Below are 25,479 nucleotides of genomic sequence, written 5' to 3' on the forward strand. Positions count from 1 at the left end.
TGACGAAGATGGTTGTGATGAGGTAATAACACTGGTGATTCATGTGATGAAGACGGTTGTGATGAGGTAATAACACTGGTGGTTCATGTGATGAAGACGGTTGTGATGAGGTAATAACACTGGTGGTTCATGTGATGAAGACGGTTGTGATGAGGTAATAACACTGGTGGTTCATGTGATGAAGACGGTTGTGATGAGGTAATAACACTGGTGGTTCATGTGATGAAGACGGTTGTGATGAGGTAATAACACTGGTGGTTCATGTGATGAAGACGGTTGTGATGAGGTAATAACACTGGTGGTTCATGTGATGAAGATGGTTGTGATGAGGTAATAACACTGGTGGTTCATGTGATGAAGACGGTTGTGATGAGGTAATAACACTGGTGGTTCATGTGATGAAGACGGTTGTGATGAGGTAATAACACTGGTGGTTCATGTGATGAAGACGGTTGTGATGAGGTAATAACACTGGTGGTTCATGTGATGAAGACGGTTGTGATGAGGTAATAACACTGGTGGTTCATGTGATGAAGACGGTTGTGATGAGGTAATAACACTGGTGGTTCATGTGATGAAGATGGTTGTGATGAGGTAATAACACTGGTGGTTCATGTGATGAAGACGGTTGTGATGAGGTAATAACACTGGTGGTTCATGTGATGAAGACGGTTGTGATGAGGTAATAACACTGGTGGTTCATGTGACGAAGATGGTTGTGATGAGGTAATAACACTGGTGGTTCATGTGATGAAGATGGTTGTGATGAGGTAATAACACTGGTGGTTCAAGTGACGAAGATGGTTGTGATGAGGTAATAACACTGGTGGTTCATGTGATGAAGACGGTTGTGATGAGGTAATAACACTGGTGGTTCATGTGATGAAGACGGTTGTGATGAGGTAATAACACTGGTGGTTCATGTGACGAAGATGGTTGTGATGAGGTAATAACACTGGTGGTTCATGTGATGAAGATGGTTGTGATGAGGTAATAACACTGGTGGTTCAAGTGACGAAGATGGTTGTGATGAGGTAATAACACTGGTGGTTCATGTGATGAAGACGGTTGTGATGAGGTAATAACACTGGTGGTTCATGTGATGAAGACGGTTGTGATGAGGTAATAACACTGGTGGTTCATGTGATGATGGTTGTGATGAGGTAATAACACTGGTGGTTCATGTGATGATGGTTGTGATGAGGTAATAACACTGGTGGTTCATGTGATGAAGATGGTTGTGATGAGGTAATAACACTGGTGGTTCATGTGATGAAGACGGTTGTGATGAGGTAATAACACTGGTGGTTCATGTGATGAAGACGGTTGTGATGAGGTAATAACACTGGTGGTTCATGTGATGATGGTTGTGATGAGGTAATAACACTGGTGGTTCATGTGATGATGGTTGTGATGAGGTAATAACACTGGTGGTTCATGTGATGAAGATGGTTGTGATGAGGTAATAACACTGGTGGTTCATGTGATGAAGACGGTTGTGATGAGGTAATAACACTGGTGGTTCATGTGATGGTTGTGATGAGGTAATAACACTGGTGGTTCATGTGATGATGGTTGTGATGAGGTAATAACACTGGTGGTTCATGTGATGATGGTTGTGATGAGGTAATAACACTGGTGGTTCATGTGATGAAGACGGTTGTGATGAGGTAATAACACTGGTGGTTCATGTGACGAAGACGGTTGTGATGAGGTAATAACACTGGTGGTTCATGTGATGAAGACGGTTGTGATGAGGTAATAACACTGGTGGTTCATGTGATGAAGACGGTTGTGATGAGGTAATAACACTGGTGGTTCATGTGATGATGGTTGTGATGAGGTAATAACACTGGTGGTTCATGTGATGAAGATGGTTGTGATGAGGTAATAACACTGGTGGTTCATGTGATGAAGACGGTTGTGATGAGGTAATAACACTGGTGGTTCATGTGATGAAGACGGTTGTGATGAGGTAATAACACTGGTGGTTCATGTGATGATGGTTGTGATGAGGTAATAACACTGGTGGTTCATGTGATGATGGTTGTGATGAGGTAATAACACTGGTGGTTCATGTGATGAAGATGGTTGTGATGAGGTAATAACACTGGTGGTTCATGTGATGAAGACGGTTGTGATGAGGTAATAACACTGGTGGTTCATGTGATGAAGACGGTTGTGATGAGGTAATAACACTGGTGGTTCATGTGATGGTTGTGATGAGGTAATAACACTGGTGGTTCATGTGATGATGGTTGTGATGAGGTAATAACACTGGTGGTTCATGTGATGATGGTTGTGATGAGGTAATAACACTGGTGGTTCATGTGATGAAGACGGTTGTGATGAGGTAATAACACTGGTGGTTCATGTGACGAAGACGGTTGTGATGAGGTAATAACACTGGTGGTTCATGTGATGAAGACGGTTGTGATGAGGTAATAACACTGGTGGTTCATGTGATGAAGACGGTTGTGATGAGGTAATAACACTGGTGGTTCATGTGATGATGGTTGTGATGAGGTAATAACACTGGTGGTTCATGTGATGAAGATGGTTGTGATGAGGTAATAACACTGGTGGTTCATGTGATGAAGACGGTTGTGATGAGGTAATAACACTGGTGGTTCATGTGATGAAGACGGTTGTGATGAGGTAATAACACTGGTGGTTCATGTGATGATGGTTGTGATGAGGTAATAACACTGGTGGTTCATGTGATGATGGTTGTGATGAGGTAATAACACTGGTGGTTCATGTGATGAAGATGGTTGTGATGAGGTAATAACACTGGTGGTTCATGTGATGAAGACGGTTGTGATGAGGTAATAACACTGGTGGTTCATGTGATGAAGACGGTTGTGATGAGGTAATAACACTGGTGGTTCATGTGATGGTTGTGATGAGGTAATAACACTGGTGGTTCATGTGATGATGGTTGTGATGAGGTAATAACACTGGTGGTTCATGTGATGATGGTTGTGATGAGGTAATAACACTGGTGGTTCATGTGATGAAGACGGTTGTGATGAGGTAATAACACTGGTGGTTCATGTGACGAAGACGGTTGTGATGAGGTAATAACACTGGTGGTTCATGTGATGAAGACGGTTGTGATGAGGTAATAACACTGGTGGTTCATGTGATGAAGACGGTTGTGATGAGGTAATAACACTGGTGGTTCATGTGATGAAGACGGTTGTGATGAGGTAATAACACTGGTGGTTCATGTGATGATGGTTGTGATGAGGTAATAACACTGGTGGTTCATGTGATGATGGTTGTGATGAGGTAATAACACTGGTGATTCATGTGATGAAGATGGTTGTGATGAGGTAATAACACTGGTGGTTTATGTGATGAAGATGGTTGTGATGAGGTAATAACACTGGTGGTTCATGTGATGAAGATGGTTGTGATGAGGTAATAACACTGGTGATTCATGTGATGAATATGGTTGTGATGAGGTAATAACACTGGTGGTTCATGTGACGAAGACGGTTGTGATGAGGTAATAACACTGGTGGTTCATGTGACGAAGACGGTTGTGATGAGGTAATAACACTGGTGGTTCATGTGATGATGGTTGTGATGAGATAATAACACTGGTGGTTCATGTGATGAAGACGGTTGTGATGAGGTAATAACACTGGTGGTTCATGTGACGAAGATGGTTGTGATGAGGTAATAACACTGGTGGTTCATGTGATGAAGACGGTTGTGATGAGGTAATAACACTGGTGGTTCATGTGATGAAGACGGTTGTGATGAGGTAATAACACTGGTGGTTCATGTGATGATGGTTGTGATGAGGTAATAACACTGGTGGTTCGTGTGATGACGGTTGTGATGAGGTAATAACACTGGTGGTTCATGTGATGATGGTTGTGATGAGATAATAACACTGGTGGTTCATGTGATGAAGATGGTTGTGATGAGGTAATAACACTGGTGATTCTTGTGATGTAATAACACTGGTGATTCATGTGATGAAGATGGTTGTGATGAGGTAATAACACTGGTGATTCATGTGATGAAGATGGTTGTGATGAGGTAATAACACTGGTGGTTCATGTGATGAAGATGGTTGTGATGAGGTAATAACACTGGTGATTCATGTGATGAAGATGGTTGTGATGAGGTAATAACACTGGTGGTTTATGTGATGAAGATGGTTGTGATGAGGTAATAACACTGGTGGTTCATGTGATGAAGATGGTTGTGATGAGGTAATAACACTGGTGGTTCATGTGACGAAGATGGTTGTGTTGAGGTAATAACACTGGTGGTTCATGTGATGATGGTTGTGATGAGGTAATAACACTGGTGGTTCATGTGACAAAGATGGTTGTGTTGAGGTAATAACACTGGTGGTTCATGTGATGATGGTTGTGATGAGGTAATAACACTGGTGGTTCATGTGATGAAGATGGTTGTGATGAGGTAATAACACTGGTGATTCATGTGATGAAGATGGTTGTGATGAGGTAATAACACTGGTGATTCATGTGATGAAGATGGTTGTGATGAGGTAATAACACTGGTGATTCATGTGATGAAGATGGTTGTGATGAGGTAATAACACTGGTGATTCATGTGATGAAGACGGTTGTGATGTAATAACACTGATCATTTAAATGATAGATGGTTGTGATGAAGTAATAACACTAAATAAAACTTTCCAGTCTATCATTCCCGCTCCAACACACTACTAAGCAACTGTCCACAAAGACGTCTCTCCTCACCTGCTCTCGTATGCGTGAAAGTTAGTGTAAAAATCATTCATTTCATTCGAGGTTTGCCGGTACTTCCGGCCCGGGAAAATCTACTTGCGTAGTTCCAGTGTGGATGGGTATGTCAGTATTTGCTTCACTGGTACCTGTTATTCACTTCAAAATTTATTAAAATGTTAAATACAACAACTTGAACCTTGATAAATAAACACTTGTTCAATATTTAGGAATATACAAGAAACTTTTCCTGGCTAAAAGTTCCCAAATATTGCACAAGTATCTCATCAACTAGCAGATTTTCTAAATTATTTATTCAAACTCTGACCTTATGGGAAGGATTAGAATTTCTAGATTATAATCAAACATATGCAGCTCTTTTTTTTTATTCAGTTTACGATAAATTGTAAATAAAAATGAAGGCGACGTTTGAGTTCCCGGATCAGTTTCAAGTATAAGAGAAAAACAGAAGGTCATAAGACTAGTTAAAGAGGCAAGGATAAACAGAAACATGAGAGGAGAAAGCCAGTCAGGTCAACGCTAGAAGGATAGTCATTGTGATACTTTACATTTCAGATTTTGGACAAAAACGTATGAACTTTGTTTATCCCCAACACATTTATTAAAAACACTTTTAGATTTAATTCTGAATAATTTTTGTAAGTTTAGTTGATAACTTTCAAATATAATTCTTAGTATTGTCAAACAGTATTACTCATACAATTTTTTTAAGCAAAAACAAACACATTGAGAATGTTAGTTTCCCCTCAGGTTGTGTGTACAGACAGGCAGTTCAAGTGTGCCATTAACAACACGTGCATAAATCTGGGCTGGAGGTGTGACGGAGATAATGACTGTCAGGATTCAAGTGATGAAATTGGCTGTAGCCAGGTAAGTAGGAGCTCAAGACAGCACTTCAAAATTGACTCAAGAAATCGTAATGACACGATTGCAAATAAACCATACCCCCGGCCGGGATTGAACCCGCGGTCTAGTGGCTAACGCGACGGGCTGGAGTTCAATCCCGGCCGGGGGTATGGCTTCAAAATTGACTTGTTGTCTGATACATCATGTAAATAGTATCTGTTGTATGACACATCGGGTAAGTGATAAGTGATACAGCATGTTTGTGTATGACGCGGAGGAGTGGTACAACACCCTGGTGTATGACACAGGTGATTGGCACAACACCCTGGTGTATGACACAGGTGATTGGTACAACACCCTGGTGTATGACACAGGTGATTGGTACAACACCCTGGTGTATGACACAGGTGATTCGTACAACAACACCCTGGTGTATGACACAGGTGATTCGTACAACACCACCCTGGTGTATGACACAGGTGAGTGGTACAACAACACCCTGGTGTATGACACAGGTGATTGGTACAACACCCTGGTGTATGACACAGGTGATTGGTACAACACCCTGGTGTATGACACAGGTGATTCGTACAACAACACCCTGGTGTATGACACAGGTGAGTGGTACAACACCACCCTGGTGTATGACACAGGTGATTGGTACAACACCCTGGTGTATGACACAGGTGATTCGTACAACAACACCCTGGTGTATGACACAGGTGAGTGGTACAACAACACCCTGCTGTATGACACAGGTGATTGGTACAACAACACCCTGCTGTATGACACAGGTGATTGGTACAACACCCTGGTGTATGACACAGGTGATTGGTACAACACCCTGGTGTATGACACAGGTGATTCGTACAACAACACCCTGGTGTATGACACAGGTGAGTGGTACAACAACACCCTGGTGTATGACACAGGTGAGTGGTACAACAACACCCTGGTGTATGACACAGGTGAGTGGTGCAACAACACCCTGGTGTATGACACAGGTGAGTGGTGCAACAACACCCTGGTGTATGACACAGGTGAGTGGTACAACAACACCCTGGTGTATGACACAGGTGAGTGGTACAACACCACCCTGGTGTATGACACAGGTGAGTGGTACAACAACACCCTGGTGTATGACACAGGTGAGTGGTACAACAACACCCTGGTGTATGACACAGGTGAGTGGTACAACAACACCCTGGTGTATGACACAGGTGAGTGGTACAACAACACCCTGGTGTATGACACAGGTGAGTGGTACAACACCACCCTGGTGTATGACACAGGTGAGTGGTACAACAACACCCTGGTGTATGACACAGGTGAGTGGTGCAACAACACCCTGGTGTATGACACAGGTGAGTGGTGCAACAACACCCTGGTGTATGACACAGGTGAGTGGTGCAACAACACCCTGGTGTATGACACAGGTGAGTGGTACAACAACACCCTGGTGTATGACACAGGTGAGTGGTACAACAACAACCTGGTGCATGACACAGGTGAGTGGTACAACAACACCCTGGTGTATGACACAGGTGAGTGGTACAACAACACCCTGGTGTATGACACAGGTGAGTGGTACAACAACACCCTGGTGTATGACACAGGTGAGTGGTACAACAACACCCTGGTGTATGACACAGGTGAGTGGTACAACAACACCCTGGTGTATGACACAGGTGAGTGGTACAACAACACCCTGGTGTATGACACAGGTGAGTGGTACAACAACACCCTGGTGTATGACACAGGTGAGTGGTACAACAACACCCTGGTGTATGACACAGGTGAGTGGTGCAACAACACCCTGGTGTATGACACAGGTGAGTGGTATAACAACACCCTGGTGTATGACACAGGTGAGTGGTACAACAACACCCTGGTGTATGACACAGGTGAGTGGTACAACAACACCCTGGTGTATGACACAGGTGAGTGGTGCAACAACACCCTGGTGTATGACACAGGTGAGTGGTACAACAACACCCTGGTGTATGACACAGGTGAGTGGTTCAACAACACCCTGGTGTATGACACAGGTGAGTGGTACAACAACACCCTGGTGTATGACACAGGTGAGTGGTACAACAACACCCTGGTGTATGACACAGGTGAGTGGTACAACAACACCCTGGTGTATGACACAGGTGAGTGGTACAACAACACCCTGGTGTATGACACAGGTGAGTGGTACAACACCCTGGTGCATGACACAGGTGAGTGGTATAACAACACCCTGGTGCATGACACAGGTGAGTGGTACAACAACACCCTGGTGCATGACACAGGTGAGTGGTATAACAACACCCTGGTGCATGACACAGGTGAGTGGTACAACAACACCCTGGTGTATGACACAGGTGAGTGGTATAACAACACCCTGGTGCATGACACAGGTGAGTGGTACAACACCCTGGTGTATGACACAGGTGAGTGGTATAACAACACCCTGGTGCATGACACAGGTGAGTGGTACAACACCCTGGTGTATGACACAGGTGAGTGGTATAACAACACCCTGGTGTATGACACAGGTGAGTGGTATAACAACACCCTGGTGTATGACACAGGTGAGTGGTACAACACCCTGGTGCATGACACAGGTGAGTGGTATAACAACACCCTGGTGCATGACACAGGTGAGTGGTACAACACCCTGGTGTATGACACAGGTGAGTGGTATAACAACACCCTGGTGTATGACACAGGTGAGTGGTATAACAACACCCTGGTGTATGACACAGGTGAGTGGTACAACACCCTGGTGCATGACACAGGTGAGTGGTATAACAACACCCTGGTGCATGACACAGGTGAGTGGTGCAACAACACCCTGGTGTATGACACAGGTGAGTGGTACAACACCCTGGTGCATGACACAGGTGAGTGGTACAACAACACCCTGGTGTATGACACAGGTGAGTGGTACAACACCCTGGTGCATGACACAGGTGAGTGGTATAACAACACCCTGGTGTATGACACAGGTGAGTGGTACAACAACACCCTGGTGTATGACACAGGTGAGTGATACAACAACACCCTGGTGCATGACACAGGTGAGTGGTACAACAACACCCTGGTGTATGACACAGGTGAGTGGTACAACAACACCCTGGTGCATGACACAGGTGAGTGGTACAACAACACCCTGGTGTATGACACAGGTGAGTGGTACAACAACACCCTGGTGCATGACACAGGTGAGTGGTACAACAACACCCTGGTGTATGACACAGGTGAGTGGTACAACAACACCCTGGTGTATGACACAGGTGAGTGGTACAACAACACCCTGGTGCATGACACAGGTGAGTGGTACAACAACACCCTGGTGTATGACACAGGTGAGTGGTACAACAACACCCTGGTGTATGACACAGGTGAGTGGTACAACAACACCCTGGTGCATGACACAGGTGAGTGGTACAACAACACCCTGGTGCATGACACAGGTGAGTGGTACAACAACACCCTGGTGTATGACACAGGTGAGTGGTACAACAACACCCTGGTGTATGACACAGGTGAGTGGTATAACAACACCCTGGTGCATGACACAGGTGAGTGGTACAACAACACCCTGGTGCATGACACAGGTGAGTGGTATAACAACAACCTGGTGCATGACACAGGTGAGTGGTATAACAACACCCTGGTGCATGACACAGGTGAGTGGTACAACAACACCCTGGTGCATGACACAGGTGAGTGGTATAACAACACCCTGGTGCATGACACAGGTGAGTGGTATAACAACAACCTGGTGCATGACACAGGTGAGTGGTATAACAACATCCTGGTGCATGACACAGGTGAGTGGTATAACAACAACCAGGTGCATGACACAGGTGAGTGGTATAACAACACCCTGGTGCATGACACAGGTGAGTGGTATAACAACACCCTGGTGCATGACACAGGTGAGTGGTATAACAACACCCTGGTGCATGACACAGGTGAGTGGTGCAACATCACCCTGGTGTATGACACAGATGAGTGGTACAACAACACCCTGGTGCATGACACAGATGAGTGGTACAACAACATCCTGGTGTATGACACAGGTGAGTGGTACAACAACATCCTGGTGTATGACACAGGTGAGTGGTTCAACAACACCCTGGTGCATGACACAGGTGAGTGGTACAACAACATCCTGGTGTATGACACAGGTGAGTGGTTCAACAACAACCTGGTGTATGACACAGGTGAGTGGTACAACAACATCCTGGTGTATGACACAGGTGAGTGGTTCAACAACAACCTGGTGCATGACACAGGTGAGTGGTACAACAACCTGGTGCATGACACAGGTGAGTGGTACAACAACAACCTGGTGCATGACACAGGTGAGTGGTACAACAACCTGGTGCATGACACAGGTGAGTGGTACAACAACCTGGTGCATGACACAGGTGAGTGGTACAACAACACCCTGGTGTATGACACAGGTGAGCGGTGCAACATCACCCTGGTGTATGACACAGGTGAGCGGTGCAACATCACCCTGGTGTATGACACAGGTGAGTGGTACAACAACACCCTGGTGTATGACACAGGTGAGTGGTACAACAACACCCTGGTGTATGACACAGGTGAGTGGTACAACAACACCCTGGTGTATGACACAGGTGAGCGGTGCAACATCACCCTGGTGTATGACACAGGTGGGTGGTACAACACCACCCTGGTGTATGACACAGGTGAGTGGTACAACAACACCCTGGTGTATGACACAGGTGAGCGGTGCAACATCACCCTGGTGTATGACACAGGTGAGTGGTACAACACCACCCTGGTGTATGACACAGGTGAGTGGTACAACAACACCCTGGTGTATGACACAGGTGAGTGGTACAACAACACCCTGGTGTATGACACAGGTGAGTGGTGCAACATCACCCTGGTGTATGACACAGGTGAGTGGTACAACAACACCCTGGTGTATGACACAGGTGAGTGGTACAACAACACCCTGGTGTATGACACAGGTGAGTGGTACAACAACACCCTGGTGTATGACACAGGTGAGTGGTGCAACAACACCCTGGTGTATGACACAGGTGAGCGGTGCAACATCACCCTGGTGTATGACAGGTGTGTGGTACAAAAGCACCCTGGTGTATGACACAGGTGAGTGGTACAACACCACCCTGGTGTATGACACAGGTGAGTGGTACAACGCCACCCTGGTGTATGACACAGGTGAGTGGTACAACACCACCCTGGTGTATGACACAGGTGAGTGGTACAACACCACCCTGGTGTATGACACAGGTGAGCGGTGCAACATCACCCTGGTGTATGACAGGTGTGTGGTACAAAAGCACCCTGGTGTATGACACAGGTGAGTGGTACAACACCACCCTGGTGTATGACACAGGTGAGTGGTACAACACCACCCTGGTGTATGACACAGGTGAGTGGTACAACACCCTGGTGTATGACACAGGTGAGCGGTGCAACATCACCCTGGTGTATGACACAGGTGAGTGGTACAACACCCTGGTGTATGACACAGGTGAGCGGTGCAACATCACCCTGGTGTATGACACAGGTGAGTGGTACAACAACACCCTGGTGTATGACACAGGTGAATGGTGCAACAACATCCTGGTGTATGACACAGGTGAGTGGTACAACACCCTGGTGCATGACACAGGTGAGTGGTACAACAACACCCTGGTGCATGACACAGGTGAATGGTGCAACAACATCCTGGTGTATGACACAGGTGAGTGGTACAACAACACCCTGGTGCATGACACAGGTGAGTGGTACAACAACACCCTGGTGCATGACACAGGTGAGTGGTACAACAACCTGGTGCATGACACAGGTGAGTGGTACAACAACAACCTGGTGCATGACACAGGTGAGTGGTACAACAACACCCTGGTGCATGACACAGGTGAGTGGTACAACAACACCCTGGTGTATGACACAGGTGAGTGGTACAACAACACCCTGGTGCATGACACAGGTGAGTGGTACAACAACATCCTGGTGTATGACACAGGTGAATGGTGCAACAACACCCTGGTGCATGACACAGGTGAGTGGTACAACAACCTGGTGCATGACACAGGTGAGTGGTACAACAACACCCTGGTGCATGACACAGGTGAGTGGTACAACAACAACCTGGTGCATGACACAGGTGAGTGGTACAACAACACCCTGGTGCATGACACAGGTGAGTGGTACAACAACACCCTGGTGCATGACACAGGTGAGTGGTACAACAACACCCTGGTGCATGACACAGGTGAGTGGTACAACAACACCCTGGTGCATGACACAGGTGAGTGGTACAACAACACCCTGGTGCATGACACAGGTGAGTGGTACAACAACACCCTGGTGCATGACACAGGTGAGTGGTACAACAACACCCTGGTGCATGACACAGGTGAGTGGTACAACAACAACCTGGTGCATGACACAGGTGAGTGGTACAACAACACCCTGGTGCATGACACAGGTGAGTGGTACAACAACACCCTGGTGCATGACACAGGTGAGTGGTACAACAACAACCTGGTGCATGACACAGGTGAGTGGTACAACAACCTGGTGCATGACACAGGTGAGTGGTACAACACCCTGGTGCATGACACAGGTGAGTGGTACAACAACCTGGTGCATGACACAGGTGAGTGGTACAACAACACCCTGGTGCATGACACAGGTGAGTGGTACAACAACCTGGTGCATGACACAGGTGAGTGGTACAACAACCTGGTGCATGACACAGGTGAGTGGTACAACAACCTGGTGCATGACACAGGTGAGTGGTACAACAACACCCTGGTGCATGACACAGGTGAGTGGTACAACAACAACCTGGTGCATGACACAGGTGAGTGGTACAACAACAACCTGGTGCATGACACAGGTGAGTGGTACAACACCCTGGTGCATGACACAGGTGAATGGTGCAACAACATCCTGGTGTATGACACAGGTGAATGGTGCAACAACATCCTGGTGCATGACACAGGTGAGTGGTACAACAACCTGGTGCATGACACAGGTGAGTGGTACAACAACACCCTGGTGCATGACACAGGTGAGTGGTACAACAACACCCTGGTGCATGACACAGGTGAGTGGTACAACAACACCCTGGTGCATGACACAGGTGAGTGGTACAACAACCTGGTGCATGACACAGGTGAGTGGTACAACAACACCCTGGTGCATGACACAGGTGAGTGGTACAACAACACCCTGGTGCATGACACAGGTGAGTGGTACAACAACACCCTGGTGCATGACACACCCCTTCACTTAAAATTTCTCGAAGTGTCCAAATGGCATCACATTTTAATACCTAATTATTATATTATTCATTTATATGTTCTACCTTTAGGAAAATTCTGTAAAAAAAAGATCCACACGTAGCGCAAGAGCATATGGATGCACAAAAGGCATGGGAACTAGGCCCCAAAAGGGTTAACAGGTGTACATTTGAATTTATATCTACATATCTAGGCAATATATAGGCAAATCAAAAGAGGAGAGGGGCAATTAAGAAATCGATATATTCAGTTAAAGAGAGAAATAAAAAAGGGAATTAGAAAAGCAAATAGAGATTATGAGGTTAAAGTTGCAAGAGAATCGAAGACTAACCCAAAAGGATTCTTTCAGGTATACAGAAGTAAGATCAGGGACAAGATAGGCCCACTCAAAAGTTCCTCGGGTCAGCTCACTGACAGTGATAAGGAAATGTGTAGAATTTTTAACACATACTTCCTCTCAGTTTTTACACAGGAGGATACCAGCGATATTCCAGTAATGATAAATTATGTAGAACAGGACGATAATAAACTGTGCACTATTAGGGTCACAAGTGACATGGTCCTGGCCCTGATGAACTGTATGCAAGGGTTCTAAAGGAATGTAAAGAGGAGCTTAGCACACCTTTGGCTAATCTTTTCAACATATCACTACAAACTGGCATGGTGCCAGATAAGTGGAAAATGGCAAATGTGATACCTATTTTCAAAACAGGTGACAGGTCCTTAGCTTCGAACTATAGACCAATAAGCCTAACCTCCATAGTGGGAAAATTTATGGAATCAATAATTGCCGAGGCAGTTCGTAGCCACCTTGAAAAGCATAAATTAATCAACGAATCTCAGCATGGTTTTACAAAGGGGCGTTCCTGCCTTACGAATTTATTAACTTTTTTCACTAAGGTATTTGAGGAGGTAGATCATGGTAATGAATATGATATTGTGTATATGGACTTCAGTAAGGCTTTTGACAGGGTCCCACATCAGAGACTATTGAGGAAAATTAAAGCACATGGAATAGGAGGAGAAATTTTTTCCTGGATAGAGGCATGGTTGACAAATAGGCAGCAGAGAGTTTGCATAAATGGGGAGAAATCAGAGTGGGGAAGCGTCACGAGCGGTGTTCCACAGGGGTCAGTGTTGGGCCCCCTGCTGTTCACAATCTACATAAACGACATAGATGAGGGCATAAAGAGCGACATCGGCAAGTTTGCCGATGACACCAAAATAGGCCGTCGAATTCATTCTGACGAGGACATTCGAGCACTCCAGGAAGATTTGAATAGACTGATGCAGTGGTCGGAGAAGTGGCAGATGCAGTTTAATATAGACAAATGCAAAGTTCTAAATGTTGGACAGGACAATAACCATGCCACATATAAACTAAATAATGTAGATCTTAATATTACGGATTGCGAAAAAGATTTAGGAGTTCTGGTTAGCAGTAATCTGAAACCAAGACAACAGTGCATAAGTGTTCGCAATAAAGCTAATAGAATCCTTGGCTTCATATCAAGAAGCATAAATAATAGGAGTCCTCAGGTTGTTCTTCAACTCTATACATCCTTGGTTAGGCCTCATTTAGATTATGCTGCACAGTTTTGGTCACCGTATTACAGAATGGATATAAATTCTCTGGAAAATGTACAAAGGAGGATGACAAAGATGATCCCATGTATCAGAAACCTTCCCTATGAGGATAGACTAAGGGCCCTGAAACTGCACTCTCTAGAAAGACGTAGAATTAGGGGGGATATGATTGAGGTTTATAAGTGGAAGACAGGAATAAATAAAGGGGATGTAAATAGTGTGCTGAAAATATCTAGCCTAGACAGGACTCGCAGCAATGGTTTTAAGTTGGAAAAATTCAGATTCAGGAGGGATATAGGAAAGTACTGGTTTGGTAATAGAGTTGTGGATGAGTGGAACAAACTCCCAAGTACCGTTATAGAGGCCAGAACGTTGTGTAGCTTTAAAAATAGGTTGGATAAATACATGAGTAGATGTGGGTGGGTGTGAGTTAGACCTGATAGCTTGTGCTAACAGGTCGGTTGCCGTGTTCCTCCCTTAAGTCAATGTGACCTGACCTGACTAGGTTGGGTGCATTGGCTTAAGCCGGTAGGGACTTGGACCTGCCTCGCATGGGCCAGTAGGCCTTCTGCAGTGTTCCTTCGTTCTTATGTTCTTATGTTCTTAAATAGTGTGCTGAAAATATCTAGCCTAGACAGGACTCGCAGCAATGGTTTTAAGTTGGAAAAATTCAGATTCAGGAAGGATATAGGAAAGTACTGGTTTGGTAATAGAGTTGTGGATGAGTGGAACAAACTCCCAAGTACCGTTATAGAGGCCAGAACGTTGTGTAGCTTTAAAAATAGGTTGGATAAATACATGAGTAGATGTGGGTGGGTGTGAGTTAGACCTGATAGCTTGTGCTAACAGGTCGGTTGCCGTGTTCCTCCCTTAAGTCAATGTGACCTGACCTGACTAGGTTGGGTGCATTGGCTTAAGCCGGTAGGGACTTGGACCTGCCTCGCATGGGCCAGTAGGCCTTCTGCAGTGTTCCTTCGTTCTTATGTTCTTCTTATGTTACAAGCAAATTTAGGAAATTTTTCTGAGGCCTGGTCACAGACCGGGCCGCGGGGGCGTTGACCCCCGGAACTCTCTCCAGGTAAACTCCAGGTAAAACACGGCGGCTGGGCTTCAGAATTCGTTGCTAAACGACTTAATTAACTGAAATTATTTTTGTATTCCACCTTTCCTTACAATTTTTAAAAATTTATAATTAAAATTATCAGAGAATGGGGTTTGGTATAAAGATATGATACATTATATGTTCACACAATTCATTTGTAACCTGTCTCTGCACCTTTTTTTTTTTTTTTTTTTTTTTTTTTTTTTTTTTTTTTTTTTTTTTTTTTTTACAAGTCGGCCGTCTCCCACCGAGGCAGGGTGACCCAAAAGAGAAAGAAAATCCCCAAAAAGAAAATACTTTCATCATCATTTCAACACTTTCACTTCACTCACACATAATCACTGTTTTTGCAGAGGTGCTCATAACACAACAGTTTAGAAGCATATACGTATAAAGATACACAACATATCCCTCCAAACTGCTAATATCCCAAACCCCTCCTTTAAAGTGCAGGCATTGTACTTCCCATTTCCAGGACTCAAGTCCGGTTATATAAAATAACCGGTTTCCCTGAATCCCTTCACTAAATATTACCCTGCTCACACTCCAACAGATCGTCACGTCCCAAATACCATTCGTCTCCATTCACTCCTATCTAACACGCTCATGCACGCTTGCTGGAAGTCCAAGCCCCTCGCTCACAAAACCTCCTTTACCCCCTCCCTCCAACCTTTTCGAGGACGACCCCTACCCCGCCTTCCTTCCCCTACAGATTTATACGCTCTCCATGTCATTCTACTTTGATCCATTCTCTTTAAATGACCAAACCACCTCTGACTAATACTTCATCCCTCTGACTAATACTTTTATTAACTCCACACCTTCACCTAATTACAATATCATTTAAATATAGACCTACTTTATCTATTATTGAACCTTTTACAAATTTTTCCTTTAACAATTTAATTTCATCTCTATCCATTTATTAACACTATTAGATTATAACAATAATAAATATTTACCGTTCCATTTAGTTATTAATTATTACAGCGTGCTGAAAATTTCCAGCCTAGACAGGACTCGCAGCAATGGTTTTAAGTTGGAAAAATTCAGATTCAGGAAGGATATAGGAAAGTACTGGTTTGGTAATAGTTGTGGATGAGTGGAACAAGCTCCCGAGTACTGTTATTGAGGCTAAAACGTTGTGTAGTTTTAAAAATAGGTTAGATAAATACATGAGTGGGTGTGGGTGGGTGTGAGTTGGACCTGACTAGCTTGTGCTGCTGGGTCTGGTACAGTGCTCCATCCTTGAGTGGGGGTGACCAGACTGGGTAGGTCATTGGGATAATCCGGGGGGGGGGGGACATGAACCTGCTCCGCATGGGTCAGTAGGCCTGTTGCAGTGTTCCTTCTTTCTTATGTTCTTATATATTTCATGGCCTCCTGCTGTTTTTAAGAGTGATACCACATTTCCTTAACATAACCTGTACAAATGAAGCATAATCACTCCCTATTAGAAGATTTATTGGCCCCACTGAGTCATTATTTGCACAAGTGCCAATTCTACACCGTTTTGTGAAAGCTTCTCCGTAGTTCCACTAAGCCCTATTGTAGAGATATTCTGTGGAAGCCTTTCAACTGTAACTGCATTGCTACGTTTTGTCTCATTCCCGATATTTACATAAACAGTGTCGTACAACTGGGTCCTTCTATCTGACAGAAAACCAGATAATCTTAAATTTGTAGGATCCACCCTCCTGCACTTTCATACCAATAAGGCAGCTACGTTTTAGGAATGTGCGTTGAGATCCCTGGTCCAATTATGCAGTTACATTTTTTGATTTACGCCTTTTATCCCGAATTTTTACATTCACCACAGGTAAGGCTGCTTCTGCTATGGAAATATAAACACAAATGCAGTATAATGTGATCCTTTATTGACAACGTTTCACCCACACAGTGGGCTTTTTCAAGTCACACACGGATCTACCTGGGGTTGGAAGGTACGAGAGTATTTATAGTCATGTTCAGAATGTTGAGGTCAGGTGGAGAATGCTGCATCTGATGATCTACCGGGTGGGGTTATAGAGTCTTGGGTAGCTTGGCAGGGGTATTGGACAAGTTGTGAGTAGACCTTCTGCAGTGTTCTATGTTCTTATGTGGGATAGCGATGAAGAAGTTTCTTGGCGAGTGGTTCAGCTATGTTATAGAAGCCATTGTTCTGGTTGAAATTGTTGGTTGTAGAGATAAGCGATGATTCCAGGATTCTTCTGTATTGAGTGTTGTCTTCTGTGGCTATAAGTCTTGAGTTTCTGTAGAACAATGGCTTCTATAACATAGCTGAACCACTCGCCAAGAAACTTCTTCATCGCTATCCCACATAAGAACATAGAACACTGCAGAAGGTCTACTCACAACTTGTCCAATACCCCTGCCAAGCTACCCAAGACTCTATAACCCCACCCGGTAGATCATCAGATGCAGCATTCTCCACCTGACCTCAACATTCTGAACATGACTATAAATACTCTCGTACCTTCCAACCCCAGGTAGATCCGTGTGTGACTTGAAAAAGCCCACTGTGTGGGTGAAACGTTGTCAATAAAGGATCACATTATACTGCATTTGTGTTTATATTTCCATTGTGTCGGTATTTTATACCATTTATTTCCATACCTATTCTCTAATAATTCCATATATAATTCTAAATGAGCCTTATTCAATTTCTTCTGCCACCAATTCCAGGCATTTATTGTAGGTTCTGGTCACATGACCTTTTTTACTTTTAATGAGGCCTTTATAGCCTTAATTCCCATAGACTTATCTGCATTAATTACATTACCTTCATCCATGGCTCCTTTATGTATTAGACTCAATTAATGAACACTGGTTATACAAATTATACAATGAGACACTGGTATAAATATTACAATATGCACCAAATATTACCTGGCTTAGCAGAATAATTATAATTATTATATGAACCAAATATAGTAGCCAAATATTTCCTGGCTTAACAAAATAATTATAATTACTATTATAATCAGAAAGAAGACAATTTTCATTCCTAGCCCTAACTGGGCTTAGCAAATTAACAATTATAGCAATTACAATCCTAGCCTCACTGAGCATAGCAATTAATTTATATAATTGCACAACTCCATTTATACTACGAATGTATAAGAAATAATTCCAGCCCCACTGGGCATGCAAATCCAAGTAATTGTGGCAACTGTAATCCATTACACAAACGCCATTAATTTATTATTATTATTATTATTATTATTATTATTATTATTATTATTATCACACTGGCCGATTCCCACCAAGGCAGGGTGGCCCGAAAAAGAAAAACTTTCACCATCATTCACTCCACTCTTGCCAGAAGGGTGCTTTACACTACAGTTTTTAAACTGCAACATTAACACCCCTCCTTCAGAGTGCAGGCACTGTACTTCCCATCTCCAGGACTCAAGTCCGGCCTGACGGTTTCCCTGAACCCCTTCATAAATGTTACTTAACTCACACTCCAACAGCACGTCAAGTATTAAAAACCATTTGTCTCCATTCACTCCTATCAAACACGCCCACGCATGCCTGCTGGAAGTCCAAGCCCCTCGCACACAAAACCTCCTTTACCCCCTCCCTCCAACCTTTCCTAGGCCGACCCCTACCCCGCCTTTCTTCCACTACAGACTGATACACTCTTGAAGTCACTCTGTTTCGCTCCATTCTCTCTACATGTCCGAACCACCTCAACAACCCTTCCTCAGCCCTCTGGACAACAGTTTTGGTAATCCCGCACCTCCTCCTAACTTCCAAACTACGAATTCTCTGCATTATATTCACACCACACATTGCCCTCAGACATGACATCTCCACTGCCTCCAGCCTTCTCCTCGCTGCAACATTCATCACCCATTTAATTGTTTCCAATTATATGTGAACCCAGCAATCCATTATTTTCAACCAAATCTTTAAATTAATTTTTTCCTGATTACATATCAGAGTTCGTTAGGACCAAAGGCCTATTGTGAATTATTATTGAGTAAATTACCTGCATGAGACTTACAGAGTATTACCTGAATTATTACATGCAAGTAATTTGGGTGAAGCAAGTGGGACTTGGTCACAGTAGGTCACTGAACTGTAGCTCCCTCGACTGCCCACTTCGTTACTCACACAAAAAGCTAGACCTGACATTAAATTAATAATTATAATATTAAAACCAGCTACTCTGGTAATTGAAGTTGTGGACTGTATACAATTAGGCTTAATGGGTACACAAAATATAATTGGTATTAACACTTACCATTTAATTACTGAAGATGGATCACACCTCAACACCTGCCGAACACCTAGACCCAACACTGGCCAGCTAGAGATATAATGCAAGGACTAATGGTGCACTTCCCTTATCTTCTGCCATCCACATGTAATTCTTGAGGTCCTGCAAATTCTTGTCACAGTTCTTCAGCAGGGAACATTAACACGTGTTCCAAATTACAAATGCAGGCAGAAAACCCCCAACTGACCTTCGAGAACTCCGGATCACATTGCAAAACTCAGTCCCTAGTTCACATATTAAATTCAGTACGGCGCCTCTGCCCACAATCATTGTGATACAGTTTACATTTCATATTTTAAACAAAAGCATATGAACTACCTTTATCCCCAACACATTTATTAAAAACACTTTTTTTTTTAGATTTAATTCTGAATAATTTTTGAAAGCTTAGTTGATAACTTTAAAATATAATTCTTATTATTGTTAAATAGTATTATATATTCACTTTTTTTTAGCAAAAACAAACACAGTGAGAATGTTAGTTTCCCCTCAGGTTGTGTGTACAGACGGGGAGTTCAAGTGTGCCATTAACAACAAGTGCATAAATCTGGACTGGAGGTGTGATGGAGATAATGACTGTCAGGATTCAAGTGACGAAAGTGGCTGTAGCCAGGTAAGTAGGAGCTCAAGACAGCACTTTAAACATGACTTATCTGATGCATCATGTAAATAGTATCTGTTGTTTGACACATCGGGGAAGTGGTACAACAACACCCTGGTGTATGACACGCATGAGTGGTGTAACAACACCCTGGTGTATGACACGGGTGACTGGTGCAACAACACCCTAGTGTATGACACTGGGAGTGGTACAACAACACACTGGTGTATGACACGGGTCAGTGGTTCAACAACACTGGTGTATGACAGTGGTAGCACACTGGTGTATGACACAGAGAGTGGTAGCACATTGGTGTATGACACAGGATGAGTGGTAGCACACTGGTGTATGACACAGAGAGTGGTAGCACATTGGTGTATGACACAGGATGAGTGGTAGCACACTGGTGTATGACACAGAGTGAGTGATAGCTCCATGGTGTATGACAGGGTGACGGGTAGCACCATGGTGTATGACACAGGGTGAGTGGTGGCACCCTGGTGTATGACACAAGGTGAGTGGTAGCACTGGTGTATGACGCGGTAAGTGGTAACACGCTGGTGTATGACACAGGGTGAGTGGTAGCACACTGGTGTATTACACAGGGTGAGCGGTAGCACCCTGGTGTATTACACAGGGTGAGTGGTAGCACACTGGTGTATGACACAGGGTGAGTGGTAGCACCATGATGTATTACACAGGGTGAATGGTAGCACCCTGGTGTATTACACAGGGTGAGTGGTAGCACACTGGTGTATTACACAGGGTGAGTGGTAGCACACTGGTGTATTACACAGGGTGAGTGGTAGCACCCTGGTGTATTACACAGTGAGTGGTAGCACCCTGGTGTATTACACAGGGTGAGTGGTAGCACCCTGGTGTATTACACAGTGAGTGGTAGCACCCTGGTGTATTACACAGTGAGTGGTAGCACCCTGGTGTATGACACAGGGTGAATGGTAACACACTGGTGTATTACACAGGGAGAGTGGTAGCACCCTGGTGTATTACACATGGTGAGTGGTAGCACACTTGTGTATGACACAGGGTGAGCGGTAACACATAGGTGTATGACACAGGGTGAGTAGTAGCACCATGGTGTATGACACAGGGTGAGTCGTAACACACTGGTGTATTACACAAGGAGAGTGGTAGCACCCTGGTGTATTACACAGGGTGAGTGGTAGCACACTGGTGTATGACACAGGGTGAGTGGTAGCACACTGGTGTATGACAGAGGGTGAGTGGTAGCACACTGGTGTATGACAGAGGGTGAGTGGTAGCACACTGGTGTATGACACAGGCTGAGTGGTAGCACACTGGTGTATGACACAGGCTGAGTGGTAGCACACTGGTGTATGACACAGGCTGAGTGGTAGCACACTGGTGTATGACACAGGCTGAGTGGTAGCACACTGGTGTATGACACAGGCTGAGTGGTAGCACACTGGTGTATGACACAGGCTGAGTGGTAGCACACTGGTGTATGACACAGGGTGAGTGGTAGCACACTGGTGTATGACACAGGGTGAGTGGTAGCACACTGGTGTATGACACAGGCTGAGTGGTAGCACACTGGTGTATGACACAGGGTGAGTCGTAGCACACTGGTGTATGACACAGGGTGAGTGGTAGCACATTGGTGTATGACACAGGGTGAGTGGTAGCACACTGGTGTATGACACAGGCTGAGTGGTAGCACATTGGTGTATTACACAGGGTGAGTGGTAGCACACTGGTGTATGACACAGGCTGAGTGGTAGCACACTGGTGTATGACACAGGGTGAGTGGTAGCACACTGGTGTATGACACAGGGTGAGTGGTAGCACACTGGTGTATGACACAGGCTGAGTGGTAGCACACTGGTGTATGACACAGGGTGAGTCGTAGCACACTGGTGTATTACACAGGGTGATAAATTAGACACATGTGCAACTCTTGGGTATCTTTATTGAGGAAACGTTTCGCCACACAGTGGCTTCATCAGTCCATACAAAGGAGAATCTTGAAGAACAGGAGGAGAATGAGGTAATCAGTCCCTCAACCTTGAGTCTCAATCAATTTTGAATAGAATACAGCATACGTGCGGAGAAGGAGCTTATAAACCGTTGGTAGGAGAGGTGCAGCAGTCATAGGTGGTGTCACATTTGTTCAACAAATGTGACATGTCGGTTCTCTGAACCATTCATCTACAAACCTGTCAGACACTGCAACTTCTTGGGATCTTAATACTTGGGAATTCTTCGCTTGCCTAATTCTTGGGCACGACCTACTTCCACATTGAACAAATGTTACACGACCTATGACTGCTGCACCTCTCCTGCCAACGGTTTATAAGCTCCTTCTCCGCACGTATGCCGTATTCTATTCAAGATTGATGGACTGACCACATCGACTCAAGGTTGAGGGACTGATTACCTCATTCTCCTCCTGTTCTTCAAGATTCTCCTTTGTATGGACTGATGAAGCCACTGTGTGGCGAAACGTTTCCTCAATAAAGATACCCAAGAGTTGCACATGTGTCTAATTTATCAACATGTCGGTTCTCTGAACCATTCATCTGCATTACACAGGGTGAGTGGTATTACACAGGGTGAGTGGTATTACACAGGGTGAGTGGTATTACACAGGGTGAGTGGTAGCACACTGATGTATTACACAGGGTGAGTGGTATTACACAGGGTGAGTGGTATTACACAGGGTGAGTGGTAGCACAATGATGTATTACACAGGGTGAGTGGTACCACACTGATGTATTACACAGGGTGAGTGGTATGTATTACACAGGGTGAGTGGTAGCACACTGATGTATTACACAGGGTGAGTGGTAGCACACTGGTGTATTTACAGTACTATTCAACACTTGGACCTTCCTTGCATAGGCCAGTAAGCATTGTATGTTTTTATGTATTGAAGGATGAATTCTTGTCTAATTTATCAACAGTGAGTGAGCTTGTCGTACCATAAATGAGCCTGTGTGTTAGAACGAATGTGCGACTGCCTTCGTCTTTTACTATTTCAGGGATACTACGTCACTCATACCTAAGCCTACGTTAATTCGTCTCCAGCCTATAATAATAACCTTTATTTCAACAAGTACATGATACAACTTACACAGACCATAGCTGACATCAGTCAGTCATGGGCTGTAGAAAGCCCCGAGTTATGCAGAGCATTTCGGGCAGATTAGGTCAATTTTGTCTCCAGGATGTTACCCATACCGGTCGGCTAACATCCTGATACCTATTTACTGCTAGGTGTACAGGGACAGCAGGTGTCTTAAGGAAACACGCCCGAATGTTTCCACCTGTACTGGGGATCGAACCACGGACATTGTGTAGAATAGAGGATGTCTGTGGGTTATGGCTGATTAGGTTAGCGATCCTTCTCAAGTTATTAGATCCAGACTAGAAACCTGCTGCATCATTCCTTGCCTCAGTGACCCTGCACAAGTGTTAAAATTTTGAAGCCGATTTAATGAGACATTCTCCAGTTACCAGCAAAATAAAAAAGGGAAGTTTGAGAAAGAAAAGAGAAAACAGTTAAAACAATTCAGGAATCCTCCTTAAGGTTCCCTTCGGGGATACCAAATTAACTGGTTACATGGATGTTCGTCTTAACTTCGGACAAAGCAAAATAGTTGAGAATTTGAAATGAGAATAGAATAAAAATTGTATTCCACATTACACCATGTTGTTTTAAAATGAGGGTTTCTCATATAATTAATCTACTCGCTGTTTATTCTGTGCTACTTCAGAATCTGGTTCTTGCAGGTATCATGTACAGAAAATACGTTTAAGTGTTTATCAAAAGATAAATGCATACCTCTTTCCTGGAAGTGCGATGGAACAGGTGATTGTCCAGATTCCAGTGATGAAGTCGGCTGTTCTAAGGTACGTTGTACACTGTAAGTTAATCTACAGAGCTAAATAAGCAAGTAAGTTTATTCAGGTATACACAAATACAGTTACATAGATTATCATACATAGCATATGTGTAGAGAACCTAGGATAACCCAAAAAAAAATCAGACAGAGTGACTTATTACCATATGCTTTGGAGATACATTCTTAGAGCTGTGAGATAAGACACGTATAGTTCCAGAATAGTTATCGAGAGGTGTTTTTCCTGGGGAGTTTTTGTCAGTCCAGTGTAGGAATGAGAATAAGCAAATTATGTAATGGTTAAAAGAAGGCGAGGTCTGGTGCAGAGGAGCTGGTCTGCTACCCGTCTAATAACAGTGTTTGCTGCGTTGAAATTAGTTTAGCCAAGACTTGAGAAACGATGTAGGTGTCAGTGTTGTGGACGACAGTGTTGATTACAATCCTTGCACTTAACAGACATGGCTATTAAATAGGTCCTCTTCATTGGTAAGTCTGGCCTCATTAAACTTAATAAGGTGATTGTGGGAGTTATGGTAAATGAAGACTTAGACATATGCAATATCTGGGTATCTTTATTCTGTAAACGTTTCGCCAAGCACTGGCTTTATCAGTACACTACAAAAGACTGAGGAGGTTGAAGATTGAAGATGAGGTAATCAGGGTCCCAGCCTAAGAGTAGGCAGCAAGAAGTGAGCTTGTATACTGGAGTCAGATAAACTGAAGGCATCGTCACTGGTAAGCGGTATTCCCTAGTTTAAGCAGGTCATACCCAGGGATGGACCAGGAGTAGGCAAGATTACATGATGTTGCTGTGTCTAATATGTTGTACTATATGGTATACAATCCTGACAAGATGAAGAATGAGACACCTGTCTAATTCTTCATCTTCTCGGTATTGTATACGACTCGTATACATCCTGACAATGTATATATATCATGTTGTCGGTATTGTATACCACTGGTACAGTTATGATAGATGACACAGAGTAAGAAGTTACACTGTTAAGTACCCAGTAATCCCAGACCAGCGTTTATGTACGGACTACCAAAAATTTACAAATATAATATTTCATAAGAGAACTGACTATATACCTGGAGGGT

General features: G+C 44.1%; 1 long non-coding RNA gene across 2 annotated transcripts; it reads left to right on the top strand.

Annotated features, from left to right (window-relative positions):
- The first annotated feature begins 1,000 nt into the window (after positions 1 to 1,000).
- Positions 1,001 to 25,463, top strand: LOC138851792 (uncharacterized). Of its 2 annotated transcripts, none has more exons than XR_011391400.1 (4): positions 1,001 to 1,034; positions 5,505 to 5,624; positions 20,387 to 20,506; positions 24,269 to 25,463. It is a non-coding gene; the product is annotated as an uncharacterized lncRNA (long non-coding RNA). The 2 variants fall into 2 exon arrangements; XR_011391401.1 differs by lacking the exon at positions 1,001 to 1,034 and adding an exon at positions 3,665 to 3,687.
- The last annotated feature ends 16 nt before the right edge of the window (positions 25,464 to 25,479 follow it).

The sequence above is a fragment of the Cherax quadricarinatus genome, unplaced genomic scaffold (genome assembly GCF_038502225.1).
Source record: "Cherax quadricarinatus isolate ZL_2023a unplaced genomic scaffold, ASM3850222v1 Contig2141, whole genome shotgun sequence".
NCBI classification, from domain to species: Eukaryota; Metazoa; Arthropoda; class Malacostraca; order Decapoda; family Parastacidae; genus Cherax; species Cherax quadricarinatus.